The 7,460-nt window shown below is 38.1% G+C and overlaps 1 pseudogene across 1 annotated transcript; it reads right to left on the bottom strand.

Annotated features, from left to right (window-relative positions):
• Positions 1 to 373: 373 nt before the first annotated feature.
• LOC117621696 lies at positions 374 to 7,169 on the bottom strand (annotated as a pseudogene). The gene is made up of 6 exons (XR_004584931.1): positions 7,009 to 7,169; positions 5,514 to 6,921; positions 5,321 to 5,388; positions 4,882 to 4,943; positions 4,715 to 4,781; positions 374 to 2,264 (listed from the first exon to the last, which is right to left on the bottom strand). The product of XR_004584931.1 is annotated as a pentatricopeptide repeat-containing protein At2g39230, mitochondrial-like (transcript).
• Between the last annotated feature and the right edge of the window lie 291 nt (positions 7,170 to 7,460).

Raw genomic sequence — 7,460 nt, 5'->3', positions numbered from 1 at the left:
AAGAAAAAACAAAGCAGCTCACTATGTGAAAATTTATAGCTGGGCGGGTATACTTTTTTTTAAAAATTTAAAAACTGGCCATCACCATACGGCGCTACTTTTTTTTCATATAAAAAAGAGGAACCCCAACCATTAGGCGCCACGTGTCAACACAAGTCTTTGTAAAAAAACAAAAAAACATGGAGTATAGCCGTGCGGCTGTACTCTTTAAAAAAAAAAAAAAAAATATATATATATATATAAAGAAAAACCTTTATCCATTAAAGCCACGTGTCAAAAACAAGTATATTTATATAAATAAATATTTTTGGTCTTTATATGTAGAAGGCCCCTTAATCAAAGGCTGGTTGGTTTTTGCCGAAACTGCAAAGTCTTGCTCAGCTGAAAAATCTTGATTATATCAGTCCAAATACTTTAACTGAGGCAAATTCAGTTCATAATTCTCTTTTTGCATCAATGGCAACAATGCAGGATCTACTTTATCTTTACACAATAGATCAATTATCAATTCTGTAGTTGAAGCATCTGCAGAGAAACCCTTCTCCACCATTTGTTGAATAAGTCCTGTCACCCTTACTGTCTCATTGTTATTGACAAACCCTCGAATAATTATGTTATACGTACAATCATCTGGAGGACAACCTCTCTCTTCCATTTCAGTAAGCAGCTTTTCTGCTTCACTTGTTCGGCCCCCAATACAGAGTCCATTAATCATTATGGTATATGTCCTTACATTCATTTGAAGCCCTCTTGATGATAAACCAAAAAAGAGTTCCCATGCAGATTCAATTTTTTCAGCTATGCACAAACCTTCAATAAGAATACTGTAAACCACAATATCTGCATCCAACTTCTTGCCTTCCATCTCTTTAAACAGTTGGATTGCTGTAGAAAGTTGTCGGTTTTTACACAGGCCATCCAGTAGAACAGCATAAGTTTGAACATCTGGAAGTTGGCCACAATCTTGCATCTCTGAGAACAACTTTTGTGCATCACCTAATTTCCCCACTTTGCAACAACCATCTACAAGAGTGCTATAAGTAACAGTATTTGGAACCAGTCCCTTACGAGACATTTCCCGAAGAAGCGTCATGGCCTCATCCATCATTTTACGCTTGCAATATCCATTTATCAATGTGCTGTAACTAAAAACATCAACCATCGAGCCCTTGCTAAGCATTAGTTTAAAAACTTTTCTAGCCTTACTCATTTCTCCTCGTAAACAGTAACCATCCATAAGTGAATTGTATGTAACGGTATTTGGTTGAATATCCCTTTCAATCATCATTTTGACCAGGCCTTCTGCTTCCCCAACCATCCCCTCCTTACAAAGTGTGTCTACCAAGACACTGAATGTGCACACATCTGGAAAGACGTTTTTACTCACCATTTCATTCAACAACCCTTTAGCTTCTTTCCACTTGCCTAATTTGCAAACTCCATGAATCAAGGATGTATAGGTAATGACATCTGGGGCAATACCCTTGCTCATCATTTCTGATAAGAGGTTCAATGCATCATCAACTAATTTATCCTTACAAAGACTGTCGATGATTGTGTTATAGACAACTAAGCCAGGCTTGCAAGCTCCTTCCTCCATCTTCCTAAGCAACTGAATAGCAGCACTGTTGTTACCTTTCATGCAAAAGCCCTTTACTAGTGTGCCATAAGTAACCACATCAGGCTGAAGATTACCTCCCGCAATCATTTTGTTGAAAATTCCTGCTGCCTCCGCCACTCTATTCTCGAGAAGAAAGCCGTTGATTAGAGTGGTGAAGGTAAAGACATCTGGTTCAAGACCAAGTTTGAAGAATTTCCCCAATACAGATAAACTAAACCCCATTTGGTTTAGATGACAATAACAATTTATGAGTATGGTTAGGGTATAAACATCATGTCCAATCCTCGACACACCCATTTGGTTATACAATGAGATGACGGCCGAGTAATGTTTCAATTTTGCAACTTGACCTAAGATTTTATTGAAACGGACAACAGAAGGCAGAGGGCGCATTTGAAGCATTCTATCGAACACATTGAAAGCATCCTCAACATTTGTGATTTTGGGTAAGTCTCTTTTTGGCTGCTCTAGTTGGTTTCTTGTAGATTTGATTGGTTTACAAGGTTGAGAGTGAAGGAAAGCAAAGTAATCGTTGGCGAAAACAACAACAGTGGAGTTAAGAGTGAAGACAAGGCATACCTCTCCATCTCCGGCTGGTGCAATAAGAAGAAGAAGAAGAAGCAGCTATATTCCGCATCATCATCTTCAGCATCTCAGTGAGTCAGTGAGTGGAGAACCCAGTCGACAAAAACTTTGTTTCGATGAGTTTCGAATTAGATTTCCTTTCTAATTGCATTTAGGCAACAACTTCGAGAACAATGCTATGTCGGGAAAGGGTTGGGCTTTTCTTTTTCGTCATTTTTACAAAAAAATTATTTTACAGTGGGTTAATTGTTACCTCATGAATTCTTTTTTTATTTATAAATATAAAATGAAGGATATGAACTTCTTTTTTTGGCCAATTCTCCCCTCCCCAATCGTTTAAATCCTCAACATTCATCCAATTTTCAGTTAAATCATTTTTACAAATTATTTTTTTGAAAAAAATTGAAGAAAAAGAGTCCCATCCTTCACCCCCATTGACCCTTCCCCCCACCTCCCCCTTCTATATTTTTCATCCCCTGAACCCAGCCCACCCTCCCTCTCCTCCGGGTTTTTATTCTCCTCCCATTCCCCCACGACCACCACCCTCCACTTGTAGACCAATCCCTCACCCCACATATCCCTCCCCTCACCTCCCCCCTTGTGTTTTTTAACCCCCGAGCCCAGCCCATCTCCCTACCCCTTGGGTTTTCTTCTCCTCCCATTCCCCATGTGATCATCACCCTCCACCCTCAGACCAATCCTTCATCCCCAGATGAATCCACCACCCTACAGTCAAGACCCATCCCCCAGCCCCATCCCTATTCTTTTTGTATTAAATTGATTAAAAATTAAAATAAACTCTCCCCCCAATCCTGATTTCTATTCCCCCAAAACTTGAAAAAAAATTTTTGTTGGTATTTGATTTGATTTGATTTGATTGTTATTTTAAAGATATAATTTTTTATTCATATTTTTGTTTTAATATAAAAATACAATTTTGCCCTTGTATTTAACATAAAAAAATTACAAAATTGACGGTAGGACCATTTGTCCTAATAAAAGTGAAGTTAAAAGACCATATGAATGATTTTGGAAATTGAAGGACTCAAATACAAATTGAGTATAAATTCAGGGACTAATAAAATGATTAATCCTTTTATTTATAGTATTTTATAGAGAGGTAGTTGTGTCATGCATTTATGTCTAGCATTGGACAGACGAAAAAGAACAATTCATGTCGTTCTTCCTATCTTTTTTTATACTCCAAAAACTTGGTCTAAGATGCTGATGGATGTGAAAAACTTAGTTTATAAGTTGGTCCTTCAGTATCCCCAGCCGATTAACTCCTGACAGCTGTCAAACACTTTTGACACTTCAAATATATATATTTTTTTTTCAAGCCTACTCCACCGTTTTTATTCCCCCCTGCAACTCAAAGTCCTCTTCTTCTCTCTCATCTCTCCCTCTCTCTCTTCTTATCGACTCTCTCTCTCTCTCTCTCTCTCTCTCTCTCTATCTCTCTTCTAATCGAGTCTCCCTTTCATCTCTGCCTCTCTTCCCTACAGCTAAATCCCCTTTCTCTCTCCCTCCCTCAAAATGTTTTTTTTTTTTTTTTTTCACAAAACCCCCTTTTTTTCTTTGAGAAGAGAGATTTTTATTACACAGAACAAAATCGGAACAGAAACAAAACAGGAGTGGCCAAGGAAGGCACACAAACCCCAAACAGAAGGAAAACAACTAAACAATATACGTGGATGAAACTAAAGTTGATATCCTTAAATTCTGAAGAAGTTGATGCCCACAATGACGCCCAGAAACGAATCCGATCCCAAAGCTGGTCAATCTCATCACCCTTAGCATCATCAAAAAATTCTCTTGTTCCTCTCCATCCACACCACCCAAAACACTGCCATCATAGCAGTTACCAACATATGGAAGGAAATTCACACGAGCTATTGCCAACATATGCAAAGCTGGGGTCACAGTGGAGAAAATTGTTGCAGCCTCACATCAAATTCGTTCTGAGAAACCCCACCTCTAGTTTCTTTTCTTTTTCTCCTAAATTGAATGAAGTATTAATAAAAAGTCATGCATATGACAGCTTAGTTTTATGTTATCTAAAGGAGATTGAAAAATTTAGCCAATCACAAACCATATACAGACATTGAAATTCCATATGTTCTTATTACAAATCAGAGCTTAATGATTCAACCAATAAGAATACCACCACTGAAAACATAAAATGTCTTTAAAATGACAAGAACAAAATCAAATATTTGGAATTATTATTTCTCTGTCAGCACAATTTAAGAAGTTGACAAAAGATAGTCTGGTACAGATGAAACATGTAGGAAAACAAATATAAGTAAAGTAACCAATGAACATTTGTTGGTAAAATGGTTTCGCTTTATTATTTGAAAATACTATCTCTCAAATCTTGCCCCAGAGGAATTGTCAAAACATCATCCGAGGAAAAAGTTGAGAAACAGAAAAATAAGTACGAAGAGAATCAAGGATTTCCTCAGAATTGTTTTCTTATTAAAACGCGCAACAGTTTGCAATCCATACCATTTTAGGAAGTATAGTTAACCATCGTTTTTTCCCTGTTCGGGAATCATAGCTATTGTATTTCTCTCTGGTGTAACCATGAGATTTCTTTAAGATATCAATTTATCAAAATTTCATGTCAAAAGTTACTCATATGAAAAGCAGGCTGCAATACACAAGTAGTTTACCTTTCAGGAGTAGTTATCCTGAGTTCTATCCAAACTGCTCCCAATACTGCTAACCAGTTACACTGCCAAAAGTAACACAGATTTCAAAATGTGTTTCCAAAATATGAAAAAAGAAGAAAAAACATAGTGCAGATGGTCTTTCAGTAACTTCCGAAGAGCATAGTTCATTTCAAAAGTCAAAGGAAATCTATCGAAACTATCACAAAAAATAAGGGAGATTATTAAACCAGTTGGAATAAGAACAGAAACTCACAGTGAACCCATGAAATGAAGAAACCAGCGTGACTGACAACTGACTTTGAGAAATGTTTCTGGACTTGGCCAGTCATTCATGAACATAGCAACTATTTGTTTATTGGAGTAGTGTCTTTCCCTCGTAGACACCGACAGAACCACTGTCAGATTAGCAATGCAAGGCAGTTGCAGGGTAGTTACTCACCTCCAATTCAGATTCACCATTACTCTTCACTATTACTATTCTGTGCTTCGTAGAGCAAGTTACCAGCCCTAAACAAATGATGTTTACAGAATATGACTAAAGCGGGGGCTTTCGCATGGTGCTGTCCAAAATGCCAATCTAAATAGGGCAGTTGTTTAATTATTCAGTAGCAAAAGCATAGCTGGTTTCTAACGTAATATTCGAGCCACTTGAATTTTCCACTGAAGTTTCTTTGCTTCATCTGTATACCCTGAACTACGAAGACCAGCAACGACAGCTCGTTTGGTAGCCCTGAGTATTTTCTTGCCATCTTTTAAACATTTCATCATAAGCTTGGATGCACAACGGAACCTTCCAACCCTGCAAAGATTGTGCACCAAGGAGGTGTAGGTAACAGAGTCTTTAGTCTCCATTGATTTGTACAATTCCATTGCACGATCAATATGACCAGCTTTACACAACCCATCAATCATGCAGTTGAGGGCAACCAAGTTTTCATGGAAGCCCATCATTTTCATATAATGTAAATGGTGTTGAGCCCCAGTAATATTACCAGCTTTACACAAGCCATCAATTATAATTGTGTGGGTATACTTGTCACACAGCAGACCTCCCTTCTCTATTTCATCCAACAACTTATAGGCAGCTTCAAACTTACCTTCTCTACAATACATATTAAGTAAGGTGTTATAAGCTGCTAAATCGAGTTCAATGCCATTACTCATTACCTGTTCCATGCAAGCATTTGCCTCTTCTATCCTCCCAGTCTTAACTAAAGCAGCAACGACTGTGCAGTATGCAAAACTATCAAAAGTATACCCTTTACTCTTCATCTCCGACATAATATCAAGCCCTTTGTCATACTGCTTAGACCTAAAGCAGCATTTCATAACTGTAGTGTAGGTTATGGCATTTGGCTCAAGATCTGATTCCCCAAGTTCCCTTAGCATTGTCCTTGCTTGCCGCAATCTGCGTGCCTTGCATAGCCCATTGATAAGAATATTGTATGTCACTAATTGGGGAACAAAACCATGACGTTGCAAATTTCTAAATAACATAAGGGCATTATCGATGTATTCATTTTTACAAAGGCCATTAATCATTATGTTAAAGGTAGCTGGGTGAGAAGCGAGATTGCTAAGTAAAATATCCTGAAATACTCTGTTGGCTTCATCGGGTTTTCCCAATTTAAAGAAACAATTCATCAGAATATTGTAACTCCATACATCAGGATGTATACCTGCCTGTAGCATTTCCTCAAACAAATCCAGGGATTGTGACAATAAACAATCCCTGGTCGACCCAGCTATCAAAGAATTGTAAGTAATGACATCTGGACTTATCCCAGCTTCTTTCATTCTATGAATAACAGAATAAGCTGCATCTAAGCTAACATACCGAGAATATGCACTGACCAAAGTATTGTAAGTTACCACATCTGGAATCACCCCTAATCTTTCGCCGTCAATTATAATGGCTTCTGCTTTCTCCAGTAGCCGGACTTTACAAAATGAAGCTATGCATATGTTCAACAGCTTAGTTGATAATCCACGAAACATCATTTACATCATAGATAATGACTCCCCAAGAGAAACCCAAGCCTGCACGATGCCAAGACGGAATGTGTTACCATATATTCCTTTCTTATCAGTAAACAACCAAATAATCTATAAGAGTGTTATCCGAACCAGTGTTTTTAAAGGCATGCGTCGGAGGGGGGCGGCAGAAAATTGCCCGAGGCGGTCGGCTGTTTAGCTCGGGGAAGGCGTAAGGAGGCGTTGCAAGACGTGGCCAGGCGGAGCGAGGCGAGCCCGATCTGGACACTTCTGAACCGGAAGAAATTTTGCGAGTCTGCAAATTGGCTGCAACTCTGCGAGGATGACGACTGTTCGTTTTTAAGGTTATTGTTATGAAACGACGTCGTTTCGATTGCAGGGTTTAAAAAAAAAAAATTCTAAATGAAACGACGTCGTTTCACTTGGAGTGTTTTGAAGGTTAAAAAACCCAGGTTTCTGTTTTTTTTTTCTTTACCTTTATTGTAATAAACTTAAGGCAAGAAGAATTAATATCTTTCATGCCTTTTCTAAATCCAGCCCGCTGTAGCTTTATTCTACTTACCTTTTTTTTTTTTTTCTCCTTC

Source organism: Prunus dulcis, chromosome 3 (assembly GCF_902201215.1).
Source record: "Prunus dulcis chromosome 3, ALMONDv2, whole genome shotgun sequence".
Lineage (NCBI taxonomy): Eukaryota > Viridiplantae > Streptophyta > Magnoliopsida > Rosales > Rosaceae > Prunus > Prunus dulcis.
Note: the sequence above shows the minus strand (reverse complement) of the source record. Positions and strands in the feature narration are given on the sequence as shown.